Genomic DNA, 14,170 nt, shown 5'->3' on the forward strand with positions numbered 1-14,170 from the left:
CCTTCTAAAAAGGATCAAAGTGTCCATACTTTGGTTTTCCTACTTCTTGAATTTCATGTGGTTTGTGAATTGTATTTTGTGTATTCCTAGCTTCTGGGCTAATAAGCACTTATCAGTGAGTGCATATCATGTGTGTTCTTTTGTGACTGAGTTACTTCACTCAGGAAGATATCCTCCATATCCATCAATTTGCATAAGAATTTCGTAAAGTCATTGTTTTTAATAGCTGCGTAGTACTCCACTGTGTAAGTGTATCATGTTTTCTGTATTTATTCCTCTTTTGAGGGACATCTGGGTTTTTTTCCAGCTTCTGGATATTATTAGTAAGGCTGCTGTGAACATAGTGAAGCATGTTTCCATATACAAAGAACTCAAGAAGTTAGACTCCAGAGAAATAAATAACCCTATTAAATATGGGGTACAGATCTAAACAAAGAATTCTCAACTGAGGAATACCAAATGGCTGAGAAGCACCTAAAAAATGTTCAACATCCTTAGTCTTAAGGGAAATGCAAATCAAAACAACCCTGAGATTCCATCTCACACCAGTCAGAATGGCTAAGATCAGAAACTCATGTGACAGCAGATGCTGGTAAGGATGTGGAGAAAGAGGAACACTCCTCTATTGCTGGTGGGATCGCAAACTGGTACAACCACTCTGGAAATCATTTTGGCTGTTCCTCAGAAAATTGGACATAGTACTAAAGTAGGATCCAGCAATACCTCTCCTGGGCATATACCCAGAAGGTGCACTTCAAAATTATAAAACAAATAGACACTATATCACTAGTTTCTGCCCCTCAGTTTTTATAAGTTGTCACATCTCTAGCAAATGAACACAATACCCAAACCCAATGAGATAAATTTCATTTTTGTCAAAAACAAACTTCAGTACATTGATACAAAATCCAAAGAAATGTCTCAATCCGTGAATGACCTGTTATGTATTCCTAAGGACTTCACATCAGAACCTGGGTGTCTCATTTTAAAAAGCCAGTAGTGGTGGTATTTGCATCTAGGGGACTTGCTGACCAGCCAGTTTCACCAATTAGTTAGCAGCATGTTGTAAGAGAAATTATCTCCAAAATAAAGTAGGGACCAATCAAAATAGACACTTGTCAATATCTGTTCTCTAGACATCCCTGCATGTTAGCACAAGCATGCAGGTGTGTACAGCCACACACTAATAAATTCCAATGAAATTGTGTGAACATATATTAATAAGGAAACCACCAACACAGGAGAAGATACTCAAGATGACATCTACAAAGCTTGTTGTCTGTTGTTCAAGCTATTTTCTTTCACTTTCCAGCCCCTGTATTGGAGAATTGACATCTGACTCTCCATCCTTTCTACGGACCTGTCCTGAATCTGGAGAACACAGACTATTTATCACCAGAGAGATTCCAATCTTCTGCGGGTGTTCCTATGTCCCTAGTGTGCTGCCTCTTTTCCTTCCTGACTGCATGAATGAAGTGAAAGCTGATTGTTTTGTACATTTAAAGGGTGGGGGGGGGACTTTATGAGTAGTGAATTACCACCTGAATCATGACTCAGGATTACAGGATAGCATTTCTTTCTTATTATTCTTGGTGATGAATTAGTCAGTGGAACCCATTGGCAGAATAACATGAAGATTTTATATTTAGAGTTCTTCATAGGCTGTAGCAGAACTTTGCTTTTACACCTGACAAGTTGATAATATGTAGATTCTTAGAATTGGGAACAAAACACCCAGGGAAGGAGTTACAGAGACAAAGTTCGTAGCTGTGATGAAAGGATGGACCATTTAGAGACTGCTGTATCCAGGGATCTGTCCCATAATCAGCTTCTAAACGCTGACACCATTGCATACACTAGCAAGATTTTGCTGAAAGGACCCAGATATAGCTATCTCTTGTGAGACGATGCCGGGGCCTAGCAAACACAGGAGTGGATGTTCACAGTCAGCTATTGGATGTATCACAGGGCTCCCAATGGAGAAGCTAGAGAAAGTACCCAAGGAGCTAAAGGGATCTGCAACCCTATTGTTGGAACAACATGATGTACTAACCAGAACCCTGGAGCTCTTGTCTCTAGCTGCATATGTATTGAAAGATGGCCTAGTCGGCCATCACTGGAAAGAGAGGCCCATTGGACTTGCAAACTTTATATGCCCCAATATAGGGGAATGCCAGGGCCAAAAGAATGGGAATGGGTGGGTAGGGAAGTGGGGGGCGCTATGGGGGACTTTTGGGATAGTATTGGAAATGTAATTGAGGAAAATATGTAATAAAAATATATAAAAAAAAAAAAAAAAGAATTCCAGGCCAGCCTGGACTACGTGAGACCCTATAAAATTAAGTCTATTGTAAAAAAAAAAAAAAAAAAAAAAAAATTAAAATTAGTGGCCAAGATAAAAAAAAACAGACAAACAAAACAAAACAAAACAAAACAAAAACAAACACACTAAAACTCCCATATTTATCAACTTATCAAAACTATGTACAAATAACTTGTTGCTATGTTGATTTTCTTCCTTATTACCTTTTATTGCTATTTATTTACTGACATCACTATTATCAAATATAAATTAAGACTATCTTTACTTTTAAAAGAGCTGTTTCTAGCACATTAGTTCTCCTGTAATCTGATAAGGACCTTTCTATCAGAAATGAATATTTTCCAAAAATGTTATTTTTCTTTGGAGCATATGAATTTCTTCATATATCAGCACTGTAATATTTAATGGCCATATGCCTTTAAACAAAGTATATTAGTATTTTGATGCAAGGATATATTCTATATCTCATGACTTGAGGAACTACAATGAAGGAAATTTATAAATATAGTATCATAGTTTATGTTTGTGCATAAAGATTATGGAAACTAATAAAACATTTACATTTTATGTTATTTCAATATTAATTCCATGCTAGGCATCTTTTCACAAACCTTTGAAGATTTAAGATAAAAAAAACCAACTAGATCTAATGGTTCACAAGTTCATGTGGTTTAAGAAAGAATCTCGTTTTAATTTTAAAGTGCTTTCTTGTTCTCTTGCTCCAGTCATAATATTTTATGCAATTAAAAATTATCTTTGAGTTAACTTTTATCCAAAGATTTAAATTTGATGTAGATGATATTGATTATAATAATAGCTTAAAATGAAATGATTCATAAACTTCATTAACTGCAAAGATTCTGTTTAAAGGCTATTCCTTCCATTTTTAGATAAATATTTTGCTTTGTTAATTGTGCATCAAATCCTATTTTAAAGTTTCTTTTCTTCTCATAACTTTGAATAGATTTGTAGAAAGATAATTTATATTCACATGAAATATATTTAAAATTTTCTGATTATTGTTTCAAAGGTGCATTTAAATAATTTACTTTTAGAAAATTAAAATACCTCCTAAAATCATTTAAATACATCTTTTGCTTCTATTTGGACCTACTTTAAATTCATTTTCAAAATCTGAATTTCATCTCTAGCAGGTGTAGGCATTTCCATCAATTAATTATTTATTTTATGCCAGTTTGTTAGTTGAATTGCTAACATATATTATTTCCAAATAATATTTGACCAAATTTCAGGACAGCTTGTATAACTTAATACAATAAGACTTCAGAATATGTTTCATTATTTAATATAAAAGGCAGGCTAAAATATTTCAATACTCATAAGAGACCAAATTTTAGTTTTGTTATTCACAACAACTGATCCTCAGTTGCAAACTGGCTGGCTAGCACTTTACTGAATTTTGGAAAAAATAGAGATTTCTCCTGTGTAATTCTATACAGCTTACTCTGCTTTGGAGGCTAGAGAATTGTGAAATGGTATATAGAATTCATCATAAATTCCAAGAACTTCATAGTAAAAAGTTATCAATTCATTTTAAATGAGTTCTAGATTAAATTACAAAGAAACTTCAAGGCTTTATTCTAAGTAACTTTGTTTTCTATACTAGTAAAATAGAAAGCACTGTAGAAGAATAACAACATTTTGTAATGATTAATGTGTTACAAGAAAATGCATTGTTGGTTTATGAACTTTAATTGCCTTGATTTACCATTATTATAAGACTATAGTTTTTAGAAGCAGAGTCACATAATAAATATTCAAATATGATAGTCAGGTGCAATTGCAAAATTACTTTAAATAAACAACACTAAAGAACGCTATGCTTAGATGTACTTAGTAGCAGTTTAGAAAAGACAGAAAGAACTATGTTGAACATTAATGTTTTACCATTGCACAATTGGAACATAACATGAAAAATATTTAGAGCATCTTCCAACCTATTAAGACATAAATAATTGCACATTTATTAGTATTTGGCATTAAAATTAGTAATGTAACATGAAATTACTATATATTAAACTCAAAAAATAAATCCTTTAACATAGCATACAGGTTGGTTTTGTGTGTCAACTTGACAAAAGCTGTAGAAAGGAGCCTCCCTTGAGGAAATGCCTCCAGGAGGTCCAGCTGTAAGCCATTTTCTCAATTAATGATCAAGGGATGGAGGGCCCATTGAGGGTGGTGCCATCCCTGGGCTGGTAGTCTTGGGTTCTATAAGAAATCAAGGTTAGCAAGCCTGGGGAAGCAAGCCAGTAAGGAACATCCCTCTATGGCCTCTGGAACAGCTCCTGCTTCCTGACCTGCTTGAGTTCCAGTTCTGACTTCCTTTGGTGATGAACAGAAATGCGGAAGTGTAAGCTGAATAAACCCTTTCCTCCCCAACTTGTTTCTTGGTTATGATGTTTTGTGCAGGAATAGAAACCTCTACTAAGAAACATAATAATGTTAACTTACCAAAATTCAAAAATGTTATGAACTAACACAATTAAGAAAATGATATTTGTATTGGGAAGAAGGATTTTTTTCTTTTTTGCAACAGATTATTACTATGTGGAACACCAATAAGCATTTATCTTCATTAGTATACAGCAAAATTTATATAATAAAGCAAATATAGAGGAAAGTTTAAAACTAAAAGAGATTCAAAAACCACTTTAAGGTCAGAAAGACCTTAAAGAAGCAGTTGGGATATTAATTAAATTTTACAATGAAGTTCTCTAGATTCCCCAAGAAACAGGTATATGTCATGAATATGGGGAAGGAAAAGAAAACAAGGAAATTGGCAAACATTAAGTGAATGCTTAGTCTCAGACATGAGAGACTTAAAGAAAAGGATAAACTAAACCTAAAAGGAATAAATGGAAGACCCCAGTGTCCTAAAGGAAAGAGTAACCCTCAATATCTTTCCTGCTTATTTTTTTAGTGTAATAGAAAACTGGATCCATCTTACTACATCCTTGTTGATAATAACTTCACCAACTTTTCCATTAAACCACGTGGACTTGGTTCAGTCAATGGCAGATTATCTGTATTCTAAGTGTAACTGATTGTGTCATGACCAAAACAGAGAAATTGGGACAGAAGTATCATGAGGAACTAAGGATCTCCAGGGATCCACAATTTGACAGATAGCCATGCACACACAAGGGAACCTATGCTGTTGATTGCTTGACACAGAGAGTAGCTCAGCACAAGTATATTGTTATATTGTGACCACAGTTGGCTGGGACCTCAAACAAAGAATTCTGAAGTTCCTTTTAATTCCTATCATGTGGATTCCTAACATGCAAGATGACTATGGAGCACCTTAGTTCTAATTCTTACCGAACAAAATTCACCTGCCTTTCTTTGTTATCAGGCTTTCTCTGTTATCAGTTAATTAAACACCCATTTTGATTGATGCTTTCTTTTTAAATATTTTGTCCTGATTTTAAATGTACTTGCATCTAATTAAAATGATATAATTAGAGTTCTCAGGAGTTAATAGGAATTGCAGTATATACATTTCTTAGACCTGTAGAGATCTTACTACAATGCACAGAACACCCTTCAACTATGCAGAATTATCCATAGCTACATTATGTATGCATTTCTGTCCTGACTATGGCTTAAATCCTCAAATTTGCCCGATATTTTTATATATAAGAGAAGAGAGAGAGAGAGAGAGAGAGAGAGAGAGAGAGAAAATAATCATCAGAATAAAATGCCAAGACCTTCAACCCATCATTAAAAGACTTTCATAAACCAACGTGGAAATGTCTAAATATACTACTCATTTTTATTTATTTTAAACCATATATATATATATATATATATATATATATATATATACAATATATATATATACACACACACACACACACACACGTAGAGAGAGAGACAGAGACAGACAGAGACAGAGAGACAGAGATGTGTGTGTGTATATGTTTTTATTTTTAAGTGTAACATTAAACCTTTGTTTGTTTGTTTGATTTTAAAGAAGTATGTCAGGATTTTACACTAATAAATGTTTTTAAACTTCTCAATATATTTTCTTAGGGGAACTCATAAAAGAAAGAAGAATAAGCAGTAAAGGGATCTGCAACCCTATAGTTGGAACAACATGATGAACTAACCAGTACCCCGGAGCTCTTGTCTCTAGCTGCATATGTATCGAAAGATGGCCTAGTCGGCCATCACTGGAAAGAGAGGCCCATTGGACTTGCAAACTTTACATGCCCCAATATAGGGGAATGCCAGGGCCAAAAGAATGGGAATGGGAGGGTAGGGAAGTGGGGGGCGGTATGGGGGACTTTTGGGATAGCATTGGAAATGTAATTGAGGAAAATATGTAATAAAAAAATAGTGAAAAAATATATATAACTGGTAAATTATAAAAAAAAAAGAAAGAAGAATAAGCAGTAATATATTACCATGTAGCTAGAAAAAATTAAAATATTTGATATTAATTAGACCATGTCACATACTGATATGTTTTCTGAAACTCACATATCATGTCCCAAATATATAACCTGTATAAATGAACTATTTTATGCTATTTGCATGTATTTTGAAAACCAAATGAATGCTTGACAGCAAGCATTGTATACTTTTTCTAGAATACTGCATAATCATTTAAAACAGTCAGAGGACAGACTGGGAAGGGGGTTAACAACTGGTATGTAAAATCATATTAAAATAATAATAATAATAATAAACCCATACATTTAGCACCTAAAATATTTAAGCTAACAGTACATATGAACACTAAATGAAACACTCTTCTGATTATTAGCACAGAGAGTAGTATACAGGTATGCACATTGTTCTGTGTTCTGTAAAGGGTGTATGCTAAAGAACTTTTCATTCAGCCATGAGGAATTATATTATGTTTTGGGAAATGTGTATGTGAAAATACAGGAGAGTAATGACACACTGTATTTTCATACAAAAATAAAGCGATTCCAATGCAGAGTGTATCGACCAAGAAAGAAAGAAAGAAAGAAGAAAAGAAAGGGAAAGGGAAAGGGAAAAGGGAAAGGAAGGGGTAAGGGAAAGGAAAGGGAAAGGAAAGGAAAAGGAAAAAGAAAGAAAGAAAGAAAGAAAGAAAGAAAGAAAGAAAGAAAGAAAGAAAGAAAGAAAGAAAGAAAGAAAAATAAAGAAAGAAAGAAAGAGAAAAGAAAACCAAGGCACAGTAAAAAGCTTGTGCCTACAGCTGACTACTTTGGCTCAGGAGAGAGCCAGCTGCACACTATGAGAAGCCTTCTACTACGTTCCTGTAAAAATCCCAGGTAATAATTACAATGCACGGAGTGAAACACATGGAATCTGCTCTAGACACCTAGGCAGTGCAAAGTTATTTCACATAGGAACTCAGTAGGAGTAAAGATATTAACAAAAGTATTTATTGAGAAACATAGAAGCAAAGCTCAGCCTTGGGATTTCCATTATTCATTCACTTAGAAGAAATCAAACCTGTCAATTAGACATAACACTTATATAACTTTCAGAAACTTTAGCCACACTGTCTAAAGTTAAATTTGGCACTTATTTACAGAAACATTTACTACGTGCAGTAGATCCTCTATTGGAAATAGTAGGAAATTGTTAGGAAAGTTGATATAGAATGATGTTTGACAAAAGAATACTTAAAATAATCTCATTATTCTAACTACTTAAAATCTGTCTTTGATGGTCAGGTCCAAACAAAGGTAGTTCACAAAGGAGGTCCTAAGAAAACTTTTACAGAAAACTGAAAACAGAAAAGTCTTTACTAAAATAAACCAAAATAAATAATAAGGTAAATATATTTCTAGAGAAGAGGGGAGCTGGTGCAGGAGGGACAAAATGGAAGTGGGGAGAGGCTTCAAAGCACAATGTACATTTGTAAAAATAACAAAATTAACTAATAAAATTATTTTATCTGCAGTTCTTTCAGACTTTCTAGCAAACACAGGAGTGGATGTTCACAGTCAGCTATTGGATGTATCACAGGGCTCCCAATGGAGAAGCTAGAGAAAGTACCCAAGGAGCTAAAGGGATCTGCAACCCTATTGTTGGAACAACATGATGTACTAACCAGAACCCTGGAGCTCTTGTCTCTAGCTGCATATGTATCGAAAGATGGCCTAGTCGGCCATCACTGGAAAGAGAGGCCCATTGGACTTGCAAACTTTATATGCCCCAATATAGGGGAATGCCAGGGCCAAAAGAATGGGAATGGGTGGGTAGGGAAGTGGGGGGCGCTATGGGGGACTTTTGGGATAGTATTGGAAATGTAATTGAGGAAAATATGTAATAAAAATATATAAAAAAAAAAAAAAAAGAATTCCAGGCCAGCCTGGACTACGTGAGACCCTATAAAATTAAGTCTATTGTAAAAAAAAAAAAAAAAAAAAAAAAAATTAAAATTAGTGGCCAAGATAAAAAAAAACAGACAAACAAAACAAAACAAAACAAAACAAAAACAAACACACTAAAACTCCCATATTTATCAACTTATCAAAACTATGTACAAATAACTTGTTGCTATGTTGATTTTCTTCCTTATTACCTTTTATTGCTATTTATTTACTGACATCACTATTATCAAATATAAATTAAGACTATCTTTACTTTTAAAAGAGCTGTTTCTAGCACATTAGTTCTCCTGTAATCTGATAAGGACCTTTCTATCAGAAATGAATATTTTCCAAAAATGTTATTTTTCTTTGGAGCATATGAATTTCTTCATATATCAGCACTGTAATATTTAATGGCCATATGCCTTTAAACAAAGTATATTAGTATTTTGATGCAAGGATATATTCTATATCTCATGACTTGAGGAACTACAATGAAGGAAATTTATAAATATAGTATCATAGTTTATGTTTGTGCATAAAGATTATGGAAACTAATAAAACATTTACATTTTATGTTATTTCAATATTAATTCCATGCTAGGCATCTTTTCACAAACCTTTGAAGATTTAAGATAAAAAAAACCAACTAGATCTAATGGTTCACAAGTTCATGTGGTTTAAGAAAGAATCTCGTTTTAATTTTAAAGTGCTTTCTTGTTCTCTTGCTCCAGTCATAATATTTTATGCAATTAAAAATTATCTTTGAGTTAACTTTTATCCAAAGATTTAAATTTGATGTAGATGATATTGATTATAATAATAGCTTAAAATGAAATGATTCATAAACTTCATTAACTGCAAAGATTCTGTTTAAAGGCTATTCCTTCCATTTTTAGATAAATATTTTGCTTTGTTAATTGTGCATCAAATCCTATTTTAAAGTTTCTTTTCTTCTCATAACTTTGAATAGATTTGTAGAAAGATAATTTATATTCACATGAAATATATTTAAAATTTTCTGATTATTGTTTCAAAGGTGCATTTAAATAATTTACTTTTAGAAAATTAAAATACCTCCTAAAATCATTTAAATACATCTTTTGCTTCTATTTGGACCTACTTTAAATTCATTTTCAAAATCTGAATTTCATCTCTAGCAGGTGTAGGCATTTCCATCAATTAATTATTTATTTTATGCCAGTTTGTTAGTTGAATTGCTAACATATATTATTTCCAAATAATATTTGACCAAATTTCAGGACAGCTTGTATAACTTAATACAATAAGACTTCAGAATATGTTTCATTATTTAATATAAAAGGCAGGCTAAAATATTTCAATACTCATAAGAGACCAAATTTTAGTTTTGTTATTCACAACAACTGATCCTCAGTTGCAAACTGGCTGGCTAGCACTTTACTGAATTTTGGAAAAAATAGAGATTTCTCCTGTGTAATTCTATACAGCTTACTCTGCTTTGGAGGCTAGAGAATTGTGAAATGGTATATAGAATTCATCATAAATTCCAAGAACTTCATAGTAAAAAGTTATCAATTCATTTTAAATGAGTTCTAGATTAAATTACAAAGAAACTTCAAGGCTTTATTCTAAGTAACTTTGTTTTCTATACTAGTAAAATAGAAAGCACTGTAGAAGAATAACAACATTTTGTAATGATTAATGTGTTACAAGAAAATGCATTGTTGGTTTATGAACTTTAATTGCCTTGATTTACCATTATTATAAGACTATAGTTTTTAGAAGCAGAGTCACATAATAAATATTCAAATATGATAGTCAGGTGCAATTGCAAAATTACTTTAAATAAACAACACTAAAGAACGCTATGCTTAGATGTACTTAGTAGCAGTTTAGAAAAGACAGAAAGAACTATGTTGAACATTAATGTTTTACCATTGCACAATTGGAACATAACATGAAAAATATTTAGAGCATCTTCCAACCTATTAAGACATAAATAATTGCACATTTATTAGTATTTGGCATTAAAATTAGTAATGTAACATGAAATTACTATATATTAAACTCAAAAAATAAATCCTTTAACATAGCATACAGGTTGGTTTTGTGTGTCAACTTGACAAAAGCTGTAGAAAGGAGCCTCCCTTGAGGAAATGCCTCCAGGAGGTCCAGCTGTAAGCCATTTTCTCAATTAATGATCAAGGGATGGAGGGCCCATTGAGGGTGGTGCCATCCCTGGGCTGGTAGTCTTGGGTTCTATAAGAAATCAAGGTTAGCAAGCCTGGGGAAGCAAGCCAGTAAGGAACATCCCTCTATGGCCTCTGGAACAGCTCCTGCTTCCTGACCTGCTTGAGTTCCAGTTCTGACTTCCTTTGGTGATGAACAGAAATGCGGAAGTGTAAGCTGAATAAACCCTTTCCTCCCCAACTTGTTTCTTGGTTATGATGTTTTGTGCAGGAATAGAAACCTCTACTAAGAAACATAATAATGTTAACTTACCAAAATTCAAAAATGTTATGAACTAACACAATTAAGAAAATGATATTTGTATTGGGAAGAAGGATTTTTTTCTTTTTTGCAACAGATTATTACTATGTGGAACACCAATAAGCATTTATCTTCATTAGTATACAGCAAAATTTATATAATAAAGCAAATATAGAGGAAAGTTTAAAACTAAAAGAGATTCAAAAACCACTTTAAGGTCAGAAAGACCTTAAAGAAGCAGTTGGGATATTAATTAAATTTTACAATGAAGTTCTCTAGATTCCCCAAGAAACAGGTATATGTCATGAATATGGGGAAGGAAAAGAAAACAAGGAAATTGGCAAACATTAAGTGAATGCTTAGTCTCAGACATGAGAGACTTAAAGAAAAGGATAAACTAAACCTAAAAGGAATAAATGGAAGACCCCAGTGTCCTAAAGGAAAGAGTAACCCTCAATATCTTTCCTGCTTATTTTTTTAGTGTAATAGAAAACTGGATCCATCTTACTACATCCTTGTTGATAATAACTTCACCAACTTTTCCATTAAACCACGTGGACTTGGTTCAGTCAATGGCAGATTATCTGTATTCTAAGTGTAACTGATTGTGTCATGACCAAAACAGAGAAATTGGGACAGAAGTATCATGAGGAACTAAGGATCTCCAGGGATCCACAATTTGACAGATAGCCATGCACACACAAGGGAACCTATGCTGTTGATTGCTTGACACAGAGAGTAGCTCAGCACAAGTATATTGTTATATTGTGACCACAGTTGGCTGGGACCTCAAACAAAGAATTCTGAAGTTCCTTTTAATTCCTATCATGTGGATTCCTAACATGCAAGATGACTATGGAGCACCTTAGTTCTAATTCTTACCGAACAAAATTCACCTGCCTTTCTTTGTTATCAGGCTTTCTCTGTTATCAGTTAATTAAACACCCATTTTGATTGATGCTTTCTTTTTAAATATTTTGTCCTGATTTTAAATGTACTTGCATCTAATTAAAATGATATAATTAGAGTTCTCAGGAGTTAATAGGAATTGCAGTATATACATTTCTTAGACCTGTAGAGATCTTACTACAATGCACAGAACACCCTTCAACTATGCAGAATTATCCATAGCTACATTATGTATGCATTTCTGTCCTGACTATGGCTTAAATCCTCAAATTTGCCCGATATTTTTATATATAAGAGAAGAGAGAGAGAGAGAGAGAGAGAGAGAGAGAGAGAGAGAGAGAGAGAGAGAGAGAAAATAATCATCAGAATAAAATGCCAAGACCTTCAACCCATCATTAAAAGACTTTCATAAACCAACGTGGAAATGTCTAAATATACTACTCATTTTTATTTATTTTAAACCATATATATATATATATATATATATATATATATATATATATACAATATATATATATACACACACACACACACACACACGTAGAGAGAGAGACAGAGACAGACAGAGACAGAGAGACAGAGATGTGTGTGTGTATATGTTTTTATTTTTAAGTGTAACATTAAACCTTTGTTTGTTTGTTTGATTTTAAAGAAGTATGTCAGGATTTTACACTAATAAATGTTTTTAAACTTCTCAATATATTTTCTTAGGGGAACTCATAAAAGAAAGAAGAATAAGCAGTAAAGGGATCTGCAACCCTATAGTTGGAACAACATGATGAACTAACCAGTACCCCGGAGCTCTTGTCTCTAGCTGCATATGTATCGAAAGATGGCCTAGTCGGCCATCACTGGAAAGAGAGGCCCATTGGACTTGCAAACTTTACATGCCCCAATATAGGGGAATGCCAGGGCCAAAAGAATGGGAATGGGAGGGTAGGGAAGTGGGGGGCGGTATGGGGGACTTTTGGGATAGCATTGGAAATGTAATTGAGGAAAATATGTAATAAAAAAATAGTGAAAAAATATATATAACTGGTAAATTATAAAAAAAAAAGAAAGAAGAATAAGCAGTAATATATTACCATGTAGCTAGAAAAAATTAAAATATTTGATATTAATTAGACCATGTCACATACTGATATGTTTTCTGAAACTCACATATCATGTCCCAAATATATAACCTGTATAAATGAACTATTTTATGCTATTTGCATGTATTTTGAAAACCAAATGAATGCTTGACAGCAAGCATTGTATACTTTTTCTAGAATACTGCATAATCATTTAAAACAGTCAGAGGACAGACTGGGAAGGGGGTTAACAACTGGTATGTAAAATCATATTAAAATAATAATAATAAACCCATACATTTAGCACCTAAAATATTTAAGCTAACAGTACATATGAACACTAAATGAAACACTCTTCTGATTATTAGCACAGAGAGTAGTATACAGGTATGCACATTGTTCTGTGTTCTGTAAAGGGTGTATGCTAAAGAACTTTTCATTCAGCCATGAGGAATTATATTATGTTTTGGGAAATGTGTATGTGAAAATACAGGAGAGTAATGACACACTGTATTTTCATACAAAAATAAAGCGATTCCAATGCAGAGTGTATCGACCAAGAAAGAAAGAAAGAAAGAAGAAAAGAAAGGGAAAGGGAAAGGGAAAAGGGAAAGGAAGGGGTAAGGGAAAGGAAAGGGAAAGGAAAGGAAAAGGAAAAAGAAAGAAAGAAAGAAAGAAAGAAAGAAAGAAAGAAAGAAAGAAAGAAAGAAAGAAAGAAAGAAAGAAAAATAAAGAAAGAAAGAAAGAGAAAAGAAAACCAAGGCACAGTAAAAAGCTTGTGCCTACAGCTGACTACTTTGGCTCAGGAGAGAGCCAGCTGCACACTATGAGAAGCCTTCTACTACGTTCCTGTAAAAATCCCAGGTAATAATTACAATGCACGGAGTGAAACACATGGAATCTGCTCTAGACACCTAGGCAGTGCAAAGTTATTTCACATAGGAACTCAGTAGGAGTAAAGATATTAACAAAAGTATTTATTGAGAAACATAGAAGCAAAGCTCAGCCTTGGGATTTCCATTATTCATTCACTTAGAAGAAATCAAACCTGT

The 14,170-nt window shown here is 33.2% G+C and overlaps 2 pseudogenes; both read left to right on the plus strand.

The window, feature by feature from the left end:
• Positions 1 to 5,090: 5,090 nt before the first annotated feature.
• LOC147000340 (rRNA-processing protein FCF1 homolog pseudogene) lies at positions 5,091 to 5,655 on the plus strand (annotated as a pseudogene).
• A 5,785-nt stretch (positions 5,656 to 11,440) lies between these two features.
• On the plus strand, positions 11,441 to 12,005 carry LOC147000341 (rRNA-processing protein FCF1 homolog pseudogene; annotated as a pseudogene).
• The last annotated feature ends 2,165 nt before the right edge of the window (positions 12,006 to 14,170 follow it).

The sequence above is a fragment of the Mus caroli genome, unplaced genomic scaffold, assembly GCF_978045245.1.
Source record: "Mus caroli unplaced genomic scaffold, Mus_caroli_1 scaffold_19, whole genome shotgun sequence".
Lineage (NCBI taxonomy): Eukaryota > Metazoa > Chordata > Mammalia > Rodentia > Muridae > Mus > Mus caroli.